The sequence below is a fragment of the Pseudorca crassidens genome, chromosome 2 (genome assembly GCF_039906515.1).
Source record: "Pseudorca crassidens isolate mPseCra1 chromosome 2, mPseCra1.hap1, whole genome shotgun sequence".
NCBI classification, from domain to species: Eukaryota; Metazoa; Chordata; class Mammalia; order Artiodactyla; family Delphinidae; genus Pseudorca; species Pseudorca crassidens.
The window spans coordinates 115105172-115131676 of NC_090297.1; the positions used below are offsets into that span (position 1 = coordinate 115105172).

Sequence of the window (26505 nt, forward strand, 5' to 3'; positions counted from 1 at the left end):
AATACATGCATATGTGCTAGCATATGAATAATCATTTTTTGGATGTTTTACATAAGAAAATTAACAATGATTACTTCTGAATAGTGGAACTTCTCATGTGCTATTGTTGTGCTAGCAAAGTGACTCTCTGCTTTTAAAAAAAAGCCCTAATTTATAGAATTGCTGACCTCCTTGGTGTAAATATTCCCATCGTGACTGATTTCAAGTTGCCAATGACTTCACAACAGGGTCACCATAATTCCTGAATAACAGTCCATTCTCGTGAGCTAGTAGGGGTCAGCTCTAACACATCACTGGGTGAGAACATACACTATTTTATAACTTTACATGCTAGGTGAATTTATTTAAATCACATCTTGAAGTATATTTTATTTAAAAACAGAAGAAGAAAACTGCTGAACTTCATTGCTAAGTTTTCCATTTCCAGTTCTTGGTTACGCATAGCCTTGGAAATAAGCCCAGGCTCACATTCCTGGGTCGCAAGGGAAATCGGTCAGTGGAGATCAAGATGAAGGAAATGTGCCCTTCCTATTATTTTCCTTTCTGGGCTTTCGTAAATCCCATGTTAGTGAACAAAAACATAATACATTTTTTAAAAGATAAACATGCTACGTGGGCTCCTCTCGGTACCTCCCGCACCCTTTAGTTTATTAGGATAGAAGACACTAGAAGTTGGGACAATAAACAGAAAGAGGAACGAAGAGTACTGGGAAGTGTGAACAGGGACATTATTGCTTATTCATGCATTTTTGTGACCCTGATAGTTTCTTAAATCTAATTCAGAGCCAGAGCCATTTTCTCTTAGAATGGCTACAACTGCCAGATAGTAAATCAAGTCATTCTTGAATCTGCCCTAACCCTCCTATTGTTATTTATCAAAAGAATGTCTTCTTCCTGATTACAAAAGATTCAGTAGAAAAGAGCATTTAATTAGAAATCAAGAAACCTGCCTTACCATCCTAACACAGAGACTATTGTGCTATAAAAGCTTGAACAAATCACTTAACTTCTCTGGGTCTCAGTATCCTCACCTATAAAATAAGAGCCTTGAATTGTAAGGTGTCTGAGACCCTCTTTGGTTTTCAAAATCCTACAATTCTATTATTTCTGGTGACCAAACACTCTTAAAGAAGCTGATTCCTCTCAAGGACTCACTAAGACCCTCTGAAGTGTTCTTGGGTCAGAGAGAGAAAAGGAAGAGCCAGCCCCTCAGTGTGGACGCCAGTGGGATGGCACCGGACCCTGAGACAGAAGTGGGAGGAGCCATTTCCAGCAGCACCAGAAGGACCCGGTCCTCTGGGAGGACCAGGGCCCAGGACCACAGCTGGGAACACTGCCGTGTATCTCCTACATCAGCGCGGGCCAGTCCAGGATGTTAGGACTAAAGTCCCCACCACCATGGCCAGTGTTAATCCCTTCAGGGACAAAAATGATTCCATCTTTGTATCTCCTTTATCTCCCTCCAAAGACTGGTTCTTAACAAAGTCCCACCAAAGGAACCCTGCTCCTGCTCTAAGATCATCTTTGCCTCTGTCTCCTCAAAATGTTCTTTCTGGGACTTCCCTGGTGGCGCAGTGGTTAAGAATCTGCCTGCCAATGCAGGGGACATGGGTTCAAGCCCTGGTCCGGGAAGATCCCACATGCTGCTGAGCAACTAAGCCTGTGAGCCACAGCTACTGAGCCTGCACTCTAGAGCCCACGAGCCACAACTACTGAGACCACGTGCTGCAACTATTGAAGCCCGCGTGCCTTGAGCCCATGCTCCGCAACAAGAGAAGCCACCGCAACGAGAAGCCCATGCACTGCGATGAAGAGTAACACTCGCTGGCCGCAACTAGAGAAAGCCTGTGCACAGCAGCGAAGACCCAACACAGCCAAAAATAGATAAATAAATTTATTTTTTAAAAAAATTCTGAAACAAATAATGTTCTTTCTTCAGAATCTTCCTCACTAGAGGGTTTTTATTTGTACAGAACTCAACAAAATCTGAGCTTGGCTCTGAGTCACATAGATGTAAAATAAGGACACAGGAGGGATCCTTGTGACTCTTGGCAGGGACACACACACACACACACACACACACACACACACACACATCCCTTTTAGATAGTATACCTAAAAGGGATGACATTATGACCGTGGTCTCTAGAGGCAGAGGGGAGAGCTAACTCTAGCTTACAGTGAGAGCAGAGAGGACTCAGACACTGGGAAGAGCCAATGGAAGCTTCCTCAACTGTAGTTTAAAACCTCATAAGTATTAGCTGACTCTTTCAAAAGCTTAAAATCCATTCCCCTGAGGTTTGTGGGAGAAACAAAACAGTGAAGGAAAGTAATTTTCTCTAAGAGCAAGGGCCTCACTCTGTCACTAGGATTATTAGGGAGACCAAATCCCTAACAATAATCACAGAGCTCTTCGTGTCGCTTCTCAGAGCATAAAATGCCTTTCAGCACATCACCTAATCTGATTTTCACAACAAGCTGGGAGTTACTGTTGTCATGGGAAAAGACGTGGGGAGGAGCTTCAGGAGGCCTGGACTCTGCCACTGATAAGCTCGTGTCCTTTTTTTCTTTTTTTAATTTTTATTTTATATTGGAGTATAGTTGATTAACAATGTTGTGTTCGTTTCAGGTGTAAAGCAAAGTGATCCAGTTATACATGTATCTATTCTTTTTCAAGTTCTTTTCCTATTTAGGTTATTACAGAATATTGAGCAGAGTTCCATGTGCTATACAGCAGGTTCTTGTTGGTTATCTATTCTAAATATAGCCCTGTGTATATGTCAATCTCAAGTAATCCCAAGTGAGTTACTTGTCCTAGGGGCATGTTTTGGCCTTCATTCTACAGATGAGGAAACAGAAGCTCTGATGGAATAAGTACTTGTCCCTACCAACAAGTAACAACAGGGACAGATTGGAAAGCATGAAGGCCTGAAGCAACACCTTCTTTGTTATGTGTCATTAACATGAAAATAATATCCAGAGGTTGAGAAGGGCAGGGTGGGCAGAAAGTAGGACTCCTGAGGTTGAGGAGATAGGAAATCCATCACCAAAAAATTAACATGCAAGAGGGAAGAGATATGGGAACATATGTATATGTATAACTGATTCACTTTGTTATAAAGCAGAAACCAACACACCACTGTAAAGCAATTATACCCCAATAAAGATGTAAAAAAAAAAATTGACATGGGTTATTTTTCTAAGAAATGGCTGTGTGAATGCCAGCCCCAGTGGAATCTATAAAGAGCAAAATGAGGGGGTGACCATGACTCAGAAATGCGACTACCCCAACCCCTAAATCTGAGGGATGACCTTGAGGCTTCCAAACAGTCATAGGCCTGCCAGCCACAGCCAGTTGTCAAGGGTCTCATGAAAGGGGTCTTGTAGGTGCAGCCTCTAGTCCTTCTGGGTACCTGACTAGTTAAGAACAGAGGCCTAGAAGTGTAGAGTCCAGACCCTCAATAACTACTTGTTTAAAATAATCTCTTTTCACTTTTATACTACGCATACTGCTTTAAAGTTTTAAGTCATGATTCCTAGTTCTGATGGAACAGGCAAAGGTGTAACATTATTACACCAAGGTAACCACTTCCTGTCTCGAGATTTCAATCCCACCCTCCTCAATCTTACTCTTTAGAGCCTGAAGAGTCCTTGGTGGAAAATTCATTCACCTGAATACTTGGCCTCTCAGAGGACCCCTCCCGCCGCTCCACCATGCTAAAGCCTGGGGAAGGGGCTTTTGCCAAAAGAAAAAGGAGGAACGGAACCAGAGCAAGAGTTTCACCACAGCCAATCCCCAAGGACTCTGATAGTCGCTGAGACAGCAGAGGTGGGAATGAGCCAGGGCCACTGTTTTGCACCCCTGCAGGGGGCACCATTCACATGGTATCCCTTTATTGGGCCGCACTGGTACAGGCCCATCTTTCTCCTTCCTGCTTTCCTCTTGTGATCTCCCTATCTTGAGTTTTATTTCTTCTGGTTTTTTAGGGGGAAAGGAGCAAGGCAAGGTAAAGAAATTAATGTGCATTTTTTCTCCAATATAGCCCTTTGGGAAGTGTAGTGGGTGTGACTCAGCTTTACGCTAGGAAATCATAAAGTTTGCCCGTGAGGGTACCACCCTAGCCTCTGTGATGCAGAAGTAAGGCTATGACATGATTTGGTGCTGACTCAGAACAGGAAGGGCCATTGATCTCAAATCTCTCTGCACCACTTAACTATTGGTGTTAGTACAACTGTGTTGTACTGGTTTAGCCTCTCTCCATTAAGATTTATAGAAAGAGACATACGTACCTCAGAGATTCTTGTCCATTCTGCTTTATGCAACTGGACAAGTCAAAAGGAAAATGCAGAGGGTCATCTAGGCATTAAAAAAAAGACAGCTGTTCCACTTATGCATCATAGTCAAATGATAATATACAGAGTACACATTGACCAAGGGGGACGGTAAGTTTATGCATAGTCAGCGTGAGCCCAGAAGAATGGTGAGGGGTTGTGTCAGTAAGAACCGCCTTCAGCAGAAGTAACAGAGACCCAGATACAGTGGTTTATGCGAAACTAAGGGTTCACTTTTTCACGTAAAAGAAATGAAAAGATAGAAGGCCCAGAGATGATACTGTAGTTTCACAAAGGTATCAAGGACCCAGGTATCCTCTAACTTACAAACAAACCATTCTCATTAGATGGCTTCTATTCTCAAAGGCACAAGACAACTGATGAGATCCGACCATTATATCTGTTTTCAAAACTGGGGGAAAAAATATAAAGACTAAGGGCAAAAGTTTATGCCCCAGCATTCTGTCCCCTTTCAAGAAGCCTTCCCAGGAGTCCTACCCAAAAAGTTTTGTTTAAGTCTCCCTGGTCAGACTCAGTTACGTAATCAAATGTTAACTGCAAGGGAGGCTGAGAAATGTGGTCTCCTAGCTGCACACAGCACCACCTTGAATAGAACCAGGGTTTATTTCTCGGAAAAAATGGGAATATAGGTATTGAGTGGGCAAAAAGGAAGACCTTTCACAGCAATGTATAATCTGTGTGAAGTCAGCCAGCTGTTAGTGTGATCTCATCTGAGCGCAGTGTAGGGTGGATGTCAAATCACTGAGATGGTGAAGCGTGTGTGTGGTTGGTGTGAGCTTAGTAGGTCAGTGAGAAACGTACAGAGTCAGGTGTGAGATTAACAATGGGGTGAGCAGTATATAATCTGTGTGGGCTCAGCGAGATGGTGAGTGCTGTGTACAGTTGGTGTGAGTTCCGACAGTTATAGTTAACGTCTGTTTGGCCTATATTGAGGAAGTATCACTAAAGTCTTTATTCCCATTTTGCAGCTTTTTGAGAGCATCAGTCCATAAAAACTACTCAGCAAGAGCAGGGAAATGTGGGAACCCTGCTGTCCTTATGGAGGCCATGCCTACCCCTCTAACTATATCAGTGGTTTGTAATCAGGGTCTGCCTTCACTGGGACAGATGTTACATTAACAGGTACAAGTGGCCCCTCTTGTCAGGTCCAAGCAGGCTCCACTTTTCTATTGTCTTTCTACAGCCAAGTCTCCTCAGGTTATTCATACATCATAGTGGGCAGGTTTACACACATTGACCCAAAGCCTGAACTGCTAACAAATTACCTTGACATGTTGATTGCTTGACTTATCTCACCCTGGAGGCCTCCAGAGTCCTCCTTCACATCACCAGAAACACTTCCAATTACTGCACTGGTTTATCAGAGACTGTTTTCTTGGTGTTCCTATTCTGCTCTCCGCTACCTTGGCTGTCTGAGTGATAGATCCTTTGAGTTTTTGCTGCATCCCTCTTAGAACGGCCCCTGCTTATCTCTGTCTCTGTTTCTGTAGGATGTGTTTTATTGCTACACGGACTTGGATTGTGGCCTCTATTGCATCATCCAGGACTAATTGTCATTCAAGCAACTCTAGAACACCTATAGGTGTCCTCTGTAAAGAAAGATTTCCAGAAACAGAATGACAAACATCATACTTTATCAAACCTCTTGAGTTACACAATAGGAGGAAATCTTTACTTGGGATTTCAAAGGACAGCAGAGAATTTCAACATAAACCAGGAATAGTGCTCTGTTTTTGATCCAGTCAATGCCAGATAGATGACGGGAAAGGACAACTGATGTGTCATGGGATTGCCAAGCACTGTCCCAAATCCTTCCTGAGGTCAGCATTCCCAGCCCCACTAAACCCTACAGCCCAAAAAGCAGCTACAAGTACAGGGTAAAGTATGACATTGTGGAAAACTACTTTAAGAGACACACCCAAAATTGCTTGATTTTGGTTAGAAATGTGGTTGATAACATGCCCTTAAAATTATCATGAACTCTAAGAGATGACATTGACTCATCAACTTATCTGTCATAGTCAGTTATAATTTTAGAAATAAGCTTAATGTGAATTCTTAAAAACAGTGCTCTAAAAGAATTCCTGTTTGAGAGCCCATCATACCTTCATTTGCAAATGTATTCAATGTATTTCCAGAAAATGGTGAGAAATTAATCTTGGGTTCGTTTGTCCAAGAAATTACCCATGGTTATATACTCTCAATAAGCCTGCAAGACAAAATACCAGAGCTTTGCTGGGATCAGATATTAAGTTTTGTTTCCCACCCAAGGACCTTGATTTGGGTTAGTTATCTTGGATGGGAAATTCTCCTTCCTTTAACAATATCCTATTGAGATAAGTTGGGATTTTACACAGGTAAAGTTATTTCAAAAATCTAGGCTCTGTGGGGAAACTGACTTTTGTTCACTTTTAGAATGAGGGAGGAGCAGTAGAAATGATCACCCATGAACTCTATCAAATATCCTGCATCACAGGAATGGATCTGGTCTTCCCTGGAGACGTGGACTGACCCTAATTTCAGGACACCTCAGGAACTCAATAAAACTTGGAACAGTATGTTACAATTTATAGAGGCACAGCTAACTCAACAACTGGAAAGAATAACAATGATTGCCCCTTGATTACAAAAGATTTCTTCTGTTCAAGTATTCTTTGAACTCTTATAACATGTAAAAGCAACCCCATGATCGAAAAGACCGTGAGATTCGTGCCAGATGCTGGATGATGATGCGAGATTATCAACTCCTTCCGCCGTCCTCTTGTTCACCTCGCTGCTCAATGAGATTGAATCTCCCTACTGAGTCAGAACTGGTGCTGATGAGGATTATCAGAGCCAGGGTGGGAAGCCAGGCAGAAAACAAGTCTAAGAATCACAGGTAGGGGCTTGGGATGGGAAAAGCCAATAGGACTCAAGCCAAATGAACAGTCAGGAATCAGGTGCATATCAGGAGTCAAGATTAAGTATGTAGGTAAAAAACCAAGCCAGCAGTTAGGAATCTGGAAACCCACAGGCACTAGGGTCAGGCAATACAAGTCAAAGGACCAGAAACCAATAAAAAGTTGTGACAGCAGATTAAGGGGCATCATCACAATGGCCCTTAATCTGGAGCTGTGGCACCTGCTGTTTCAGGGAAGAAGGCTCTTACCCCAGTTCTGTGAGAGCAATCCAAGACGTGACCATTCTGGGTTGTATAGGTGGAAGCAGAGGACCCATGTGAAAAGGAACAGAGTCAAATGACAGAAGTATAGTGTTTGGAATCATACCGAAAGACACATCATGACACCTCTGTGCACTGCCAGATGAAGGTCTGAACTTGAAGGCAGTAATTAGCCACCTATGTTGTATCAGGATTTGGCAGCATACTGGCCAGGAATAGCCATTAGGGGTCAGGGAAAAAGTGGAAATTGAGAAGTTTCACATTGACACTTTCCCAACTCCCGGTCAGTTCTGTTTTCCCATTTTCTGGCGACCTCCCCTGCTGGTTTTCAAGTACCAAGTAATTCCACACTGCCCATTTGTGGTCCAAATCCTTCCTTGGAGGTATGGCACTCAGATTTCTCCATTTCCTCAAAGTGTTCCAAGTTTTTAAAAAAATGCTTTTTTAAAACAAAATTTGGAAGGCATAGCACAGATGCTAAAAGGAAAGCAGGTGTAAAGTAACTCTAACTGAGGTACAAATGATGAATATGCTTAGCACTCCTAAAGGTATGATAATTTGAGGGAAGAACTAATTAATACAAAAGAACCTCTACAGCTCTGTCCCTAGCACTCTAGATGAATAGGGGTTTTAAAAGACCCTGCCTCTCTTCTTTTTTTCTTTTTTTTTTTTTTTTTTTTTTTTGCGGTATGCGGGTCTCTCACTGTTGTGGCCTCTCCCGTTGTGGAGCACAGGCTCCAGACGCGCAGGCTCCGGACGCGCAGGCTCAGCGACCATGGCTCACGGGCCCAGCCGCTCCGCTGGCATGTGGGATCTTCCCGGACCGGGGCACAAACCCGTGTCCCCTGCATCGGCAGGCGGACTCTCAACCACTGCGCCACCAGGCAAGCCCCCTGCCTCTCTTCTTAAAAAATTACTTAAGCATATGACTTGAATTACAGCTTTTTTAAAATGTTGGTTTTCCTTCACAATAAAAAAAAAAAAACCTTATTAATCAAGACTTCTAAGAACTCTGTTTAAAAGTGATAACTGATTCATCTCCCTTATCTCACTTTTTAATCAGATATCGTTGTAGGAATAAACACAATTTGAATTTTAATGATTTTCCAAAAACAATACTTGACCATATTAAAAAGTTCAGACATTTCTGTTTTTTATGACAAGAGAGAAACTCTTACTCTGTGCGCTGCACGGTGGGAAGAACGTCAACTCAGTATTGTCTTGGCAATCCATCCTCAACCCTGGTCTCCGTCTCCTCACAGAGATAATAATATATGCTTTGCAGCGTTCTTGTGAAGATTCAAAATAATGTATGTGAAAGATCTAACACAGAACCTGGCACATCGCTGGTGTTGGATGAATAGTAGCAATTGTTAATATTAGCTCAGTTATCTAAGGAGTGCCCAATCGTCTTTCACTGTAAACACATTTCTACCTAGTGAAAAGGAGAGAGCATGTAGGAGGAAAAGCATTCAGTTGTAGCAGGAGAAATTCCTGTAAGATCCAGAAAACTGGGTACCAATCCCAGCTTTGTCACCAGTTATCTGTGTAAGTCTTTGCAAGACACTGAACTTCTCTGGGCAAGGGATTTGAACTACATCATAACTTTGGTCACTTCCAGATCTAGGGGGTCTCTAACACTAACTGATTACCTTCCCAGGCAGAGAGAAGGCTGGCAAAATTTTTCCCTGTCTGGGGACAGCATATCCCTAGATGATCAGATGTTGGCCCAAGGGACCTCTGCGTCCACTCTTCCAACTACAGTTCCCAACCTTGTCTCTCATCCTCGGACCTTTTTCCTCAAACGCACAAATAGTTTTAGATTCCTAAGACCAGATGTAAACCTTTCCACTGATACATGTTCACCCTGAGATTTAGGATAATTTGCTTAAGTTACCTGGGCCTCAGTTTTCTCTTCTGCAAAAGTAGAAGAGTGATATACACCTCATCGAGTTTTTGGGAGGATTAGATGAGATACCGTATATGAAAATGATTTATAGGCTGTACAGTTTTGTGCAAAGTCAATATGGCAACTATGATTATTGGTGGTTTAACACCTTTGGAAGCATTTTATGGAAAGCACCCCAAGAACCTGGAATCTGAGTCAGAACACTTGTGAGTCATCCACCTGGGCTGCTGTCCTTCTGGGGTTTTATAGACCCCAAAGAATCCAGCAGAATGGCATTGAATTTTGCTGTAATCAGATATTGACTTTGGTTTTCCTAATCAAGAAAAGAGGTTTGGGCCTTCCCTGGTGGCACAGTGGTTAAGAATCTGCCTGCCAATGCAGGGCACACGGGTTCGAGCCCTGGCCCGGGAAGATCCTACATGCTGCAGAGCAGCTAGGCCCGTGAGCCACAACTACTGAGCCTGTGCTCTAGAGCCCACAAGCCAAACTGCTGAGCCCGCATGCCACAACTACTGGATCCCGTGCACCTAGGGCCCGTGCTCCACAACAAGAGAAGCCACTGAAACAACAAAGAGCTGCAACTAGAGGAAGCCCGTACACAGCAACAAAGACCCAGCGCAGCCAAAAATAAATAAATAAATTCAAAAAAAAAAGAAAAGAAAAGAGGTTTGTTTAAACTTTCACTTACAGGCAAGTGGCAGGATCTTGTTTTAATGGTCTGGAAAAGTTTTCGCCCCATTAGCAATTTCCTACCCATGTCACCTGGGATTTTCCTATTTCAAGAGGCAATTGTGGAATTTCAGGAGAGCCGCCTGTTACTAATTGTAACAAATCAATCAAACTCTGGAAAGAACTGCAGCTCTGTCCCTACAGAGATCCACTCTGTAGCTTTGCTGGGCTTACTGTCAACAGAATACCAGGCTCCTATGATCATACGAGGCTGCAAGAAATGTAAGGCAGTCTAAGAAGAAGCTGAGCATGTTTCTGGGTTCCTCCCAAGTGTCCTGAAATGCCCCTGTTTGCAGGGCTGAGCAATGCTGTAGAATCTCTTCCAGTATTTTCTCTTCCATACTGAAGTCTAAAAGCAATTTGTTGTTAAAAGGTTTTAAGCAGTTACCTCAGAACATAGTCCCAAGTGTTGAGTTTTCTAAGCAGTCAGCTACATGGAAACTTATATCAGCATTAGTCTCTCTTCCTGAGTTGATACCATCCACACGTACAGGTCACATGCCCCTGGACAGGGCTGGTACCACAAACAGAAGAGTAAGCAGGTACTCACATAGTATAATTTGAGATGTGTCACAGCCCCCTTCCAAAAATATCTTCCCCACCAAATGCCACATAGACTAGAATTCCCAGCATTGAACTCACTGCTGCTAGACTGCTCCATCTTCCACCCCATCCTCGCTCCAATGTCTGCACATATGAATCACATCCGTCTCTCCAGGCCTAGCTTAGTATCACTCTTTCGTGACACCTTCTATGAACCTCCACTTGGAAGTGATGTCTCATTCCTCTGAACATTTACAAAGTTTAATTTGTACCTCTTTTATGATGTACAGCTGACCCTTGAACAACATGGGTTTGAACTGCATGGGTCCACTTGTATGTGAATTTTTTTCAATAGTAAACACTACAGTACTACACGATCCACAGTTGGTTGAATACATGAATGTGGAACTGTGGATATAAGGGATTGTGTATGTGGAGGGCTGACTATAAATTATAAGTGGATTTTTTTGCTGTGCAGAGAGCCTGCAACCCTAATCCCCAGTTGTTCAAGGGTCAAATGTTTTTTTTTTTAACTTTATTTTATTTATTTATTTATTTATTTTGGCTGCACCACCATGGCTTGCAGGATCTTAATTCCCCAATCAGAGATCAAACCTGGGTCACCTGCAGTGGAAGTGCAGCGTCCTAACCACTGGACCACCAGGGAAGTCCCCAAATGTATATCACTTTATGTTTAAACACATGTACTATCCCCACCAGGCATATCTTGAGAGTCAACCCCTGAGCAAGGTCTTACTTATCTTTGTACCACTATCCCATCCCCAGAGTAAAGAACCAACATCTGACCAGCGGGTGCCATGTGGGAGAATGGACGGTAAGATGCACCTTCACCTGGGCTGAAATTTTGCTACTCACTAGCTCTGTATCCCTCACAGCTAGAAGTTACTTTACTTCTCAGGGCCTTATTTCCTTCCTGAAAATAAGGCCATTTGAGAGTCACACAATTCCAGCACTCTTCCAGCCATCATTATCAATCTACTGGATGATCTTGTAGCTCACATTGATTCAGCAAAGGCCCAACATTACTAACACTCACTTTTTTGAAGTGGTTTGATAATATACAGACTGCATTGGGATTTTAAAAAGAAAAAAAGGTAAGGGAATAGCAGGATGAGGCCAAAGCAAAAGTACAGTCCTATTTAGTTACAAAGGTGGGGAATGAATTCAGCTTTGAGTTTCTAGCAACCAAAGCAAAAAGGTATTAAAGTAAAAGGTTTTAGTTGTTCAGGAAGGTGCAGCTCTTCCTGATATTAAGATCCAGGAGAAAAAAAAAATCCATGAGAAATTGATGTTGTAGACTTTGTCCTCAAAACAACCCAACAATGAGTTGTGTAAGGAGTTTAATAGAACTGTTTTCTGTTGCACTGTTTCCTACCAAGACTGTTCCAGTTATCTCTTGCCGCACAACAACCTCAAAATAGTGACTTAAAACGATAGTGATCATTTATTACTATCTCATTGCGGACTGACTGGAGTCGGCTAAGCAGTTCTCTAAGCTGGGGGCTGGAATAGCTGGTCCTCTTCAGATAGCTGTAGGTGGTCTCTCCATGTGACTTCAGGATGGTAGCATGAGAGCAGCCAGAATCCTTATGTGGGAGCTCAGGCTGAGAAGGAGAGAGCCAGGCAGGGTGTATCGCCTATCATAAACCAGCCTCCAAAGTCATGTAGTATCAGTTCTTCCACATTCTATTTGCCAGAAGCAAGTCACCAAAGCTGGCCCACATTCAAGGGAAGGGTAATTCGTATCCATGTTCTTGGAGGAATGTCCAAGAATATGAAAACATGTTTTAAAACCACCATAAATGACAAAATAGAAATTTGTAATTCGATAAATGCTATTCTTTTGAAAGCCAAAGAATAGTCAGACTTGACCCGGGGATAAAATCTAGAATATGTAGAGTGGTGCTGCCCAAGATGGTAGCCCCTGGCCTAAATGGCTATTTAAATAAATAAATAAATTGATTGAATTATTTAGTTATTTTAGTGAGTCATTAAGTTTATTTTGATTTTCTCAAAAAATACATCTGGAAGTTGAAATAGAAAGAAAGCAAAAACTGAGCAGCAAAGCGTTTAAGAAGTGCTAAAATCATTTCTGAAATCAGATACTCAAAACATGTGGTGTAATTTTACTCTTGTCAATTTTAGCCATGATTAGTGAAAAACAAATTATTTGTAAATGCTGATTGTAGTACTTCTTTAAGAGGATTATTATAAGGATTAATTGAGATAGAGCAGAGCCTGGCACATTGTAAGTTCTTTTATTTTTTTTGTCAGTTTTAATTTTATGTTGCTCCCCTTAGGGTACTTTTTTAAATCGAAGTATAGTTGATTTTCTTTTATTTATTTATTTATTTTGACCACACCGCGCGGTTTGCAGGAACTTAGTTCCCCAACCAGGGATTGAACCCACACCCTCAGCAGTGAAAGCACGCAGAGTCCTAACCAGTGGACTGCCAGGGAATTCCCAAAGTATAGATGATTTTAAATTGAAATTAATTGAAATTAAATTAAAAATTTTAAATGCCATTCTTCAGTCTTGACAGCCGTATTTTAAACTTTAATAGCCACACACGGCTAGTGACTATTACATTGTACAGCACAATGATAGAATATTTCCATCATTGCAGAAAGTTCTATTGGACAGTGTTGATCTAGAATAATGAAAGAACTGTATATTCTTTAGCTGTGGATCAGAGCTGCTCACCCATCTAATTTAGCTCTTGGTAGGCACTGGGCAACAGAAATGTCCAAATTTTAACATTTGACAAGAGTATGAGCTGCATGAAATCTGTCATGCTAATGAAGGAGAGTCCCATACACCTTAACAATCAACAGGGCAGGAGATATTTCACTTCCTTTAAAGTAAATAAAGACTCCTAACCAAGACCCAAATAGCTGGCTACCCCAACCTCCATGTGGGGATTTTCAGTGAAGGATCTACCAGCAAGACTAAAATTTTCCTCAAGATGGTTTCTAAAAACTGTTTCCTAAAAACAGTTGAGGGAAAGAAAGATAAAAATCAAAGTTACAAAGTTAATTACCTCACTCTTTCATTCAACCAGAATTTACTGAACAGGCATGGATGCTACATCTTGTATCTGAAAACATTTTCAAAATAGATTTCGCCAATCTCCTGGGCCCCAGAAACAAATATCAGTAATGCAGCCAAGAAATACCTACTTTTAAGTAGCATAATTTTCTAGTGAAACCACCGGAGAAAAATAGTTGCAAAATGACCCTTAAGTAGCTGAGAAAGTTGGCTGGCAATATACAAACATTAGATATAAGGCATTTAGATTGAATATACTCTCTGCCAAAAGTGATGATTTGGGATTTAGAAAAGTTGAATTCAAGCCACTCTGTTTTCCAGTAAGATAGAGAGGCCATTTCTGGTTAGTGACAATAAAATTATATCACCAGCATAGAGAAGAGTTATTTTTATACTTTTCATAATAGGGGTTTATGCAGCTAGGACATGCACAAATTGTTTCAAATCATTAAGAAACAAATTAAAAAGAAAGGTTGGAGGAAGCAGAAGCAGAACACAGTCTCATTTTCTAAAGACTGAAATTATTATCTGATCTGTTAGGAGACTGTTCTCATGACTATTTGCTGTGGTCGAAAGTTCAGGTTGAACATGAACATTAGTTATCAGATCTTGCATCCCAGCTGTGTTGAATGTCTTCTGTTTCGCCTTCTCCATCCCCTCTCCACACTTCTCCCCACTGCTCTGTACTGCCGGAAGGCTGAACTGTATGGGCTGCATCAACAAGCTCCCTTTCCCTCTCACTTCTAGAGGAGTTCAGCCAATGGGAGGCACTGGCAGGAGATGAGAGGATGAGAAGATAGAAAGGTTAGACTTATCTGTCCCCCTAGTTTCTTCCCTGCCTGGCCACCATGGGTTGGTTTCATTCCCGAAACAAAGGCTATATCTAATGTCAGGCACCCCTCTCCATATAGCTGTACTCTTCGAATTCCAGTAAGCCCTCACTTCCTTTGATCATTCAGACTTGTGAGTTGCAATGGTTCCAAGGTACTATACCAACCTTTGTAGGTTTTCCTCAACCTTGCCCATACCTTTGTATATAGGTCCTTTCTTAACTTCTCTTTAGTTATTCAGTTTGTATGGACATCTCTTTCCTTACAAGCCCTGACTGATACACCAGTCCATTACTAGTTTTTATGGACAAAGACCAAAAAAAGATCAATTACATTTATAAGCCATCTTTTTCTTTTTTTTTTTTTTCTTTTTTTTTTTTATTTAGCGGTACACGGGCCTCTCACTGTTGTGGCCTCTCCCACTGCGGAGCACAGGCTCCGGACGCGCAGGCTCAGCGGCCATGGTTCATGGGCCCAGCCGCTCTGCGGCATGTGGGATCCTCCCGAACCAGGGCACGAACCCGTGTTCCCTACATCGGCAGGTGGACTCTCAAGCACTGCACCACCAGGGAAGCCCTATAAGCCATCTTAAATCTATTCGTGACAGATTTTTCCAACACATGATAGCATGGTTAATAATGGAATATTTTACCTAAGCCCAACCTGTTCTTCATAGAAAATATTAGAAAAAATCCAGAACTATAATTTATGAAAGACAAAACGAGCACAACATTTATACGAAAAGCCCACCAAAATAATTGCTCTATGATTTGATAGAGAAATACTGTCTTTTTTTAAAAAAGCAGGGGAAGGAAGACTTCAACCAGATAAAATTAATGAGAGTAAACAAATTAGCTCCCAATCAAAGCAGAATTTGAGCAGTTCTGGTAGTGAAAAGTCTTCAGAAAACACTTTGTAATTAAAGTACTACATGAGGAAGTATAACCAGAATCTAATTGGTGAAGAGACTTGCTCTCCCAAAGATTAGTGCAATCATTCTTGAGTTAAAGGCCTTGCAGCTGCCCTACCCAGCACCACCATGGTGCAGTGAATGAACAAAATCCTCACAATCAGGCAGAACTGCTTTCGAACCCTTCCAAGTCAAATCATTTATAAAGTAGGGAAAATAGTATCTCCATTGTAGGGTAGTTGGGACGATCATATAGAAAAATACATATTAAATACCTAGCACAGCGTCTGATGCATTAAAGTTGCTCAACAAATGGAAATTCAAAAACAAAACCAACAAAAGGAAACCAAAGACTTATAACCCAAGATCAGCCTGAAAATCAGCAAGTAGATCAGGAAAAAAAAGTTAAAAATGGGAAGAAATAGGTTGTTGATAATGTATCCACCCACCCACCCCCAGTCTCCCGTGTACCATGAATATTTTGAGGACCTTTGTAATGGATGAACTCCCTTCTCAAAGGGACTGTAGGGAATAGTCACCTAAGGACTATTCTCATTTCCTGTCCTGAAAGAGCTTCTACCTTTTTTCTTCTTCCACCATTTTATGTTTTGAGGTTAACTAACTTTTTTTTCCCCAGTGTACCATAGTGATCATTTCTTGCTATCACAAACTATCCTGGAGGCCAGCAGAGTTCAAATGGGTACTAGACTGAAGTAGGCAACTCACTAGTAGTTGTGGTGCCCTTCCAATTGCCCAGGAGTTCCTCTGTTACCTTGTTTTAGAAATGTCCTAAATGTAGCACCCAACTGGGTTCTCTTCTTCAGTTTTTGAGACCATACCATCTGAGTGATGAAACATTGCCTTTGCCTGGGTTGACAACATCCTTGACCCAAAAGAAAGATCATCATTTTCTCACAAAAAGCATATCTTCCTTTGTATGCCTTGGGTTATGTCAGAGACAGGTTACTGACTCTACTTCTGGATGGAATTCATATTTTAAGAGCAATTTGTAAGACAAAGAGGTACTTCAGCAGGACCCTAGGAAATGGGAGTAAGAACAGATTATTTTGACAAGTGAGAGAGGAAGAGTATTCCAAAGACTGAGCCAGTACACAGTGTGTTACAAAAATCAATGAAAGCACATATGAAAGAACCCTGAAGACAGATCAATTCAGAAATTCTGTCCTATCACTGGAGTTGGCTTACAGATCCCTAACCCTGCAATCATAGACCCAATTTTCCCAGTTTTCCTAACCCTGGAGTTGCTGTTCCATGATCCCAAGGCCAAGGTCCCAGTGAATTCCTCAGTGAAATGCTGCATGGTGAACAGAGTGAACTCAGGTAGAAAGGAATCAACATATAATGAACACCTACCATGTGCCAGGCATTGCGTAGCATATTTTTATACATATTATCTCAGTTAATCCTGATAGTAATAGCATAAAATAGACAATATAATCCTATTTCACAGGTACAGAAACAAAGACTCTGAGAAGTTAGGTAACTTGCCCAAAGTTCAGTTTTAGAACCGCAATTGCACCAACTCTCCCTGTTTCAGAACCCATTCTCATTTCTCTATTCTACCACATGTTCATCAAGGACCTCATCCATTATTCAGCATCTTTACATACAGGTGAGAAGATAATGTGTTACATACCTATAACACATTATCTTCATTCCATCATCAGTTCTTCAACTTGTACACAAAGCTATCGAGAAAGCATCAACGACTTTCAGAAATCCATGTAACACAATGTCACCCTCCTTTTCTACAATTTACTAGATATAACTGGATGCTTAGTAACAGACACCTGTATTGCTGCATAATAAACCATCCCTTGGGGCTTCCCTGGTGGCACAGTGGTTGAGTGTCCACCTGCCGATGCAGGGGACACGGGTTCGTGCCCCGGTCCAGCAAGATCCCACATGCCACGGAGCGGCTGGGCCCGTGGGCCATGGCCCCTGAGCCTGCGCGTCCAGACCCTGTGCTCCGCAACAGGAGAGGCCACAAGAGTGAGCGGCCCGTGTACCGCAGAAAAAAAACAAAAAAAAAACACATCCCAAAATTAGTGGCTTAAAACAACAATTTATTATATCACATGATTCTGTGAATATTGGGACCATTCTTTATTGGTCTTGCCTGGACCCACTGATGAAGCCACATTTAGCTGATGGATTGGTTGGGTGCAGGGTTAAATTGGGACAATTTGAGGTGACAGGACCACTCTCTCCATGTGGTCTTTCATCAGACTTCTTCACAGCATGGTGATCTCAGGGCAGCTTCCAACAGGACAAGGCCCAGTGCAAAAGCACTTTTCAAGCCTCTACTTGCATCACATGTGCTGATGTCCCATTGACCAAAGCAAGTCTTATGGCCAAGCATAGAGTCATTTTATACCCAGGGGCATGGATACCATAGGACATAATATATTGAGAGTTATTACTATAACGAGGTACCACAGTCTTCTCCCTGGCCCTAGTGATTCACATTCCTCTTCTTTGAAACTATCAAGAGCCCATCCAATCATGGCATCAAACTACAAGTCCAGGATCTCCTGATCTGACTCAGGTCCAGATGTGGTTGAGGCTCCTCAAGGGCAATTCCTCATGCAGCTTCTCAGGTGTGGTTTCTCACCATTCAGGGACTCATGGACAGAAAAAACAACTTATCTGCTCTACACATACCCAGCATACAACTGTGAGAATGGAATACCCAATAGGCACTCCCATTTATAAGGGGGAGGAACAGGGAGCCACATAGCAGCCACTGGTCCATAGCAATTCTGAAATCCAGCCAGACAAATGTTGCAGAGCCTCCTACTCTGAGTACGGGAAATGGTTCTTTGCTAGAGTCTAGTTCTATTCACTGGAAGTGGTTAGCTCTGCCCTCTGAAACGGTCTTCTTTTTCAATAAGAAATAGACTTTGTTTGCAGCTGAGTAACTTTCTCAGCTTGCTTCCTGCATGCTTTGGTCTAAACTGGCCCAGTTCCCTTATAAACTTTGTGGACTTCCCACACACCAGGTTATAGTTCATTTCATCAGACAAAAGCTACACTAACAATTATTTTTAAGATGGGCCTCTACTTTGGTCAGCATGTCAAGGTGCTATGGGAAAAATGCCCTTAAGATTCCTAGAAGCCCTTTTATCTAGCTAAGAGAGTCTGGTAGACACCATTTAAAATCTTACTGTGGTCTTCACAGAGTCTTATAGCCACACTCCTGATTTGATCTGTATCCTGAGGTCATTTCTTACTTTGAGAATTTTTTGCAGGTTGAAGAGACTGGAAATGTGAAATGGTTTCATTTCCCAGCTCAGCATATCCTGGACCCTCCATATGTACTTTAAATTCTTCTTACAAATGGAGCAGTTCTTTCTTTAGTTTCTCTCTCCTCATATTCTATTATATGTAACTTTTAAAAAGTTAATTGACCCCCTCAGCATTCTAAGTGGAAACCTTAAGCCACATCCACAACTTGATTAAGTACATTTTCTGTCTTCCAATTACTGGACGTGACAGTGTTGCCAGTTGTGTCACTATTATATACTATGCGGTGCCCTTTATCAGCACCAGTATCAAACTCCAGGAACAGTTTCCTCTCAGGTCTTCCAGTCTCCACCAGCACTCTACTTGCTGTCCTTATAACCTCTGCCAGACCCTCAGTCCCAAAGCCAATGCTACATAGTTTCGGTTTTTAATACAGCAACGTGCCACTTCTGCGTATCAATTTTTATATCAGTTTTCCATCTCTGTAGCAAAGTCTTCCAAAACTTACTGACCTCATGATTATCCCTATTCCATGTTAGCTGGATCATTCTTCTGCTGGTCATGTCTTGGGTCACTGATGCAACTGCATTCAGCTGGGAGGGTTGCCCTTGGTTACTGGACTTAACTGGCCTCTCCTACCACATAGTATTTAATTCTGGGCTTCTTCATTGCATGGTGGTCTCAGGGTTCTAGGAGGACAAGCCTCAATGTGCAAGTGCTTATCAAATCTCTGCCTCCATCACATTTGTTTATGTCCATTGGCCAAAGCAAGTCACGTGGCTGAGCCCAATGTCAATGCGATAGAAGAATGTAGAAGGGTGTGGATACTGGTAGGTATGATTCATTGGGGTCATGGTTATAACAATCTTCTACAGCACTAAAATGTAAGTTTTGGGTTTTTCTCTGTTTCTTCACTCAAGTGTATAGCCCAATATATTTTGTTTACCTAGGCATATCTGGTATATATTAGTTTAACTGAATTGAAGAGGCACAGAGTTTTGGAAACAAAAGGACCAGAAAGGCTAAGACTGCTATATCCTTGGAGATCAAAATACTATAAAACAAAGCTAACCACTAAAAGAAATTTCTTCCCACCATCTTTCCACATTCTTGTGAATCAAATATATTTCTGCCCAAAGATAGTCTTTAGAGTGTCATGAATTTCAAATAAATAACATTCACTCATTAATCTTGTCTCTATTATGGTCATAAGCAATCCCAGAAATAAATTATATATGTATTTGAAAATTTTCTGATCCCAAACAACTGTGTGAACATCAGAATAATCACATAGTGTATATTCCTCAGTGTTTGCACAAGAGAAAAGGAATTGAATAGAAGTATTGGCATTTCAAACCCAGTATTTGAATTTTGCTTAGATCAGACATGAAACTTGATTTGTCTTTCTCATCTGTCTTTCTCATCCCTGGGGGGATACAGGTATATTGAGTTTTTTACTAAAATAAAGAGAATCAGGAACGTGTTTTAATGGCCTCAAAAGTTCTCTTCCCATCAATCATTTTCTCCAGAAGAGGTTGGGGTTTTTCATCAATAGTAGTGGGTTGGGCTTCCCTGGTGGTGCAGTGGTTGAGAGTCCACCTGCCGATGCAGGGAACACGGGTTTGTGCCCCAGTCCGGGAAGATCCCACATGCCGCGGAGCGTCTGGGCCCGTGAGCCATGGCCGCTGAGGCTGTGCGTCCGGAGCCTGTGCTCCGCAACGGGAGAGGCCACAACAGTGAGAGGCCTGCGTACCGCAAAAAATAATAATAATAAAATATTACTGGGTAATGACGAACACATTTTGAAACTATCTCTTGATTAATGATTCCTTGCCTTCAAGGATTGATAGGCCATAAAACTCTGTGCTAAAAGACACATTCTTCCCTTGTTAACCATTTGTGATTCTAAGAATCCAGATATGTTTGCTCTATTTTTCCCCCATGAAGCAGAATATCCCATCAAAGTATGACAAGAGGGGCTTCCCTGGTGGCGCAGTGGTTGAGAGTCCACCTGCCGATGCAGGGGACGCGGATTTGTGCCCCGGCCCGGGAGGATCCCGCGTGCCGTGGAGCAGCTGGGCCCGTGGGCCATGGCCGCTGGGCCTGCGCGTCCGGAGCCTGTGCTCCGCAGCGGGAGAGGCCACAACGGTGTGAGGATGCACTGAGACTTTTATTTGCATGTGGTGGTTTTCTGTTCTGTTTCATTTGTTTGCTTGCTGGCTTGTTACACTATTTAACCCTCTGCCTAAGTTTCCAGCCCTAGCACTGCAAATGATGTTCCTACCCCAATCTAGGGCACGGCGGGAGGAATTCTTGAGCCTATTCTTTGGGACCAGATGGGGTCACTAAAGCATTCCAAGCTGAGGGCAGAGAGGAATGGATATCCTTTTTAGTCTCCAGTTGAAACACCTACTACCAATTAGTCCTGATAAGCACATAGAGCCTACTGTGATGATGATGACAAGAGCCAGCGTTTATTGATCTCTCACTGTGCCAAGCGTTGTTCAAAGCACTTTACATGGATTAACTCATTTAATCCTCACAACCCTATGAGGTAGGTGTTATGACTATCTCTTTAGAGAGGAGGGCACTGAGTTGTAAAGCAATTTATTCGGGGTTATATAGCTTTAAATGGCTGAGTTGGGATTTGAACCCACCATCAACTCTATTGCTTCAGAGAATCTGGTCTCATGCAGAGCTCAAAATTCCTTCCTGTATCTAGGACCTTGGGACTGTACCTTCAGCACCAAGTCACTGACATTTATACATGTATGATGTTAGTTGATCTATCTTTCTGATGATTCGCACAAGCTGTTAACAGAAAGGCAATTATAGAAGCCTCTGGCCAGTCACATAAGGCCAGTGAATCTCAGCCTAGGTTCTTTTATCCTTGACCGTCTGGGCATCTACATTCTCCTGGAACTTGAATGGGATTGGTACCCATACCACTATCTCTGAAGATACCTCACGGCCTCCAATCCCACAGAGCTGGAACTCTCATGAGACGTGTACCCTCCTCAGCCTCCAACACTATGTCCTGAGGACACACAGTCAATCAAAATCTGTTTCCTGAGGATCTACCACATGCCAGGTTCCATGGTAGGCACAGAATACAGACCTGCTTACGAGGAGCTTTTGGCCCCCTTAGCCCTGACTTCCAATTTGAGAAACACGATTAATTTGGGGGAAATACCAACCTGGAAGTAATTAGAGGGGATGTTTTAGAAACAGTCTAACTAAACCACCTTTCTGGTCCCTTCCAACCCCACCCCCATCTTCTTGATGTCTCTCTAAGGCAAGCATTTATTAGTTTGATTTCAACACACACACTTGTACCTGTAATTACTATATAATGTCTGTTTACTTTTTTAAATGAAAATTAATTTAAATTAATCTTGTTTTGTGAATTTCAAGGCACCCCCTGAGATAAATGAAGACACTCCAGGGTGTCATCAAACCAGTGCTGGGAATCCTTGCTCTAAAAAGTAGAGAAATAAGGAGCTTCAAGGAGCCAGAGGGGAGAAATGTATATAGATATAAAGATAGAGAGCGCATAGTAAAGAGAGAGTTTTATATGTATATTATTCACTTACACACACACACACACACACACACACACACACAAATATGTATGAAAGGTGGTGCACCATAATGTAGTTATGTTTAGGTGAATTGTCTGTTGTAAACTTAGCATCAATGCCCCTCATTATTAAGACCTCTGTACCACAGAGGAGATGCTGGGAACAATATTTCCAAAGCAGAGAAGCTATTCTTTTCCAGAGATAACAAATGCATAAGCAGATGAGAGGTTCAAAACAGCCTTGGGATTCCCCACATTAGTGCTGCAGACTGAGATAATTGGTGGGAATTTTCCAGAAGTTCTTGAGCTTAACAGTGGAGTGGCTTCCAGGCAAGGTCTTTGAGAGTCTGTCACTTAGATATCATAGGCTAAAATCCCCTGGGACCCTTGCTACAACAGTCCATCTAACAGGTGTGTAAGCCTCTAATTTCTTATATCACTTCCCTTCATACTTGAAAAACACAGAATGTCTTCTTTGAACACTAACATAAATAGGTAATAGGTAATCATTTTTTTCTTTTTGTGTGTATATGTTAACGATTTTAAAATAAAAATATGATATTTGTATAACAAATCAATAAATGCTTTCAAATATTTTCAATATATGATGTAATAAATGTTTTCATAGAGATGCTACAGAAGCACGATACAAAACATAAATTGTAAGGGCACAGGAAAGGCTTCCTAGAGAGAGTGCTGCGTTCCAAACTGAATCTTGCGGGAGGTGAGGAGTTGCTGCAGGGTAAACGTAAGAACAGGACAGGTAACGGGAATAGCACGTGCAAGGGCATGAGAGAGGGCTCTGCTCTTTGCTTTGTGTGATGGAGACACACATTGTTGCAGAAGAATGAGGTAAGATGAGGCTGAAGAGAGAAGCAAGAGGCCTCATCCTGGAGGGCTTTTTATGCCAGTCTACAAATGTTGGGTTTTTTTTTTTCTTGAAGGCAATAAGGAAGAGCTGGGAAAGTAAGGTCTGTGTTCTATGAAAGGCATCGTAGCTGCATAGAGGGGAAATGTGTAAAGGCAGGAATAATGGGGGCCAGTCCGCAGAGCCACGGAGGTGATGGGTCCTAAGGAGATTGCAGAAGGATGGGATCTGGGTGGGAGGAATTTCTGTTGGGGGCTTGAGGGGATGTGACGGGAGGCGGTCCAATGGTTCCTTCTCCTCTTCCCAAAACTGGAGGGAGGCTGGCACACTTCAATTGAAGGATGATAAATCAGGTAATTTCAGTTATGGTTGGAACGTACTTAAAGGTGGAGAGAGTGGAAAGTGATGTTTCAAGAGTTCCTCCAGAAAGGAAATCTGGGAGCCAAGCCCTTCCTTGGAACAAAAACAGGAAATTCACAACGTACATGTAAGCATATTTTTCTTGGATAGCTTCCTGACCAGCAGGTAAAGCAGTAGATTGTTCCAACCAGGGACAGTCGGGTGTTTGTAATTGACCTCAGGCATTTACCCAGGCCAGTTAGGTCTCTTTGAGGCTTCTCCCCGTGCTCCTCTGCCTACAGCCCTGCTCAGCCAAAGACACCTGGAGATATCAGGCACCACCTCCTGTGACCAGGCTGTGTTTTAGGTGCTACCAATGACTGTCCAGCAAAGGGAAAACAGAGCTGCAGGACAAAGTTTTTACAGCAGGACTTCTCAGGCATAGGTGTGCATGTGAACCACCTGGGATCCCAAAGGTCTGGGATGGGGTCTGAGATTCTGCATTTCTCACAAGCTCCCAGGTGATGCGATGCTGCTCAACTGTGGACCACACTTTGAGAAGCACTGGTCTAAAGGTGGTTGGAGGATAAGCCAGGAGGTTGGGGAGGTGCCTAGAGGGAATGAGATAGTGACAATTCCTGTGCTCCATTGATTCACTGTATTTGTTGCATCTGCCCTGGAAAACGGGACCTGTGTGGTCTAGAGTTTTGAAGACTGGAAGACTTAAAGGGGAAAAGAGACAAGAAATAAGACCGCCTTTTAGAAAGCTCAAAGCTCTAGTATTGCAACCAGCATATTAAAAATAAAAAAATAAAGCAAGTAAATAAGGCATCTGTATTAGTTTTTTATTACTGTGTATTACTGTGTAACCAATTGCCACAAACTTAGTGGCTACAAAAATACCCATTTATTATCTCACAGTTCTGTAGGTCAGAAGTCCAGTTACAGGTTAGCTGGATCCTCTGCTCAGGGTCTCATCAGGCTGAAATGAAGATGCCACCTAGGCTGCAACTCTCATCGGAGGCCCCAGGTCCTCCTCCAAGCTCATTCATTTGGCAGAATTCACTTCTTTGCAGTTGTAGGACTGAAGCTTCTACTTTCTTAGTAGCTGTCAACTGGGAATCACTCTCCGCTCCCAGGGCCACCTTACTGAGTGGCGCCCTTTTGCCGTGAAACATGACATAATCATGGGAGTGATAGCCCCTCATCAAAGGGTATATAGCCCCTCATCGAAGGGTATAGGTCATTTGGGCCCATCTTAGAATTCCACTAAGAGTGAAGTAAGTCAGAAAGAGAAAAACAAATACCGTATACTAATGCACATATGTGGAATCTAAGAAAACGGTACTGATGAACCTCGTGGCAGGGCAGGAATAAAGACGCAGATGTAGAGAATGGACTTGAGGACACAGGAGGGGAAGGGGAAGCTGGGATGAAGTGAGAGAGTAGAAATGACATATACACACTACCAAATGTAAAATGGATGGCTAGTGGGAAGTGGCTGCATAGCACAGGGAGATCAGCTTGTTACTTTGTGACGACCTACAGGGGTGGGATAGGGAGGGTGGGAGGGAGGCTCAAGAGGGAGGGGATATGGGGATATATGTATACATATAGCTGGTTCACTTTGTTGTACAGCAGAAACTAACACAACACTGTGAAGCAATTATACTCCAATAAAGATGTGAAAAAGAAAATTCAAAGGGAGAACTCCTAAAAAAAAAAAAAATTCCACTAACCACAGCATCCTATGATAATACTTCACATTAGAGATATATCAACATAAGTGTAATTTCTTCATTTGTTCCCATCTGGCTCTAAATCATCCTATGATGATGGTGATAGCAGAAGTAGCTTCCATTTGTGAGCACCAATTACGTGCCAGCACTTTGCTACGCACTTTACATATTCCTAGCTTATTTAACCCTATCAATAATCCTTAATAATCTATATCATTATAGACATCTGCAACAGAGACTTAGAAATTTAAAGTAACTTGGTCCAGGTCACACAGTGCAGTGACCCAGTGATATCTGATAGTGTGGATTGAGTCTTAGTCTGGACCAACTGAGTAACTCAATGAGGTGAGTTTCCTCACCCAGAAATGGAGAGGTTAAACCCGAAGATCTCTGAGGTCCTTTCCAATTTTTACAATTATGCAGTGAAAATTGCAATGCCAAGATTTTCAGTAATTTTTTTCCTTTCGGATCCAAGGCAAAGCAAAGTTTGTAGCAGCATGAATGTCAGAAGCGAGATAGTTCACCAAAACTGTTCTCATCGCAAAGGTGTCTCTTACCTAACTGAAACCAAAGCCCCCAAGTCCATCTCCAGCTCCAGCTCCCCTAATCATAGCTTCCAGTATAAGGTACCACCCCCTAACATCCTAACGGGAAGTCTCAATGTGCCCCTGGAATGGTCTAAAGAAAAAACGTAATATTAAGTGCCAAGAAGGTGATAGAATTGTCAGAAGTACAAGAAATCAACTAGTAAATTGTGGGCAATCAGTCATGGTATGTTCTGTAACAGTATACAAATCATAAATACAAAAAAAAAGAGAGAGAGAGAGAGAGAGCGAGTGAAACAAGGAAAAGCTATCAGGCTGTCAGTGCCATCTTGTGGAAAGACCTATATTGAAATGTCCAAGGTAACCTGACCACACCCCAGATCATGTCAAAGCCTCTACACTTGACACCAATGTGCATCCATTAACAGCAGGATAGCATCACCATTTGTTTGTAGGCAATGGTGCTGATGGGTAGAGGGTCCATTCTGGTTGCTTGCCTCCTGTGCCATGGCCAGTTATTAAATCATTTGTATATCGTCCCTAACTACACAAATACCACATCAAACCCCGTACCTCCCACACCACTAACACCCAAAACCCACACCCAAACTATTCTGCTTGGTTCCTCTACACAGCATGGTTCTCCAGATGTGGAAACTTTGC

General features: G+C 42.3%; 1 long non-coding RNA gene across 1 annotated transcript in view; it reads right to left on the reverse strand.

Moving 5' to 3' along the window:
- Positions 1 to 26505, reverse strand: part of LOC137219550 (uncharacterized) — a 38692-nt gene that overhangs the window by 8031 nt on the left and 4156 nt on the right. The window contains exon 2 of the long non-coding RNA XR_010941166.1: positions 4291 to 4357. This is a non-coding gene — a long non-coding RNA (uncharacterized lncRNA). The remainder of the gene's footprint in view (positions 1 to 4290; positions 4358 to 26505) is intronic.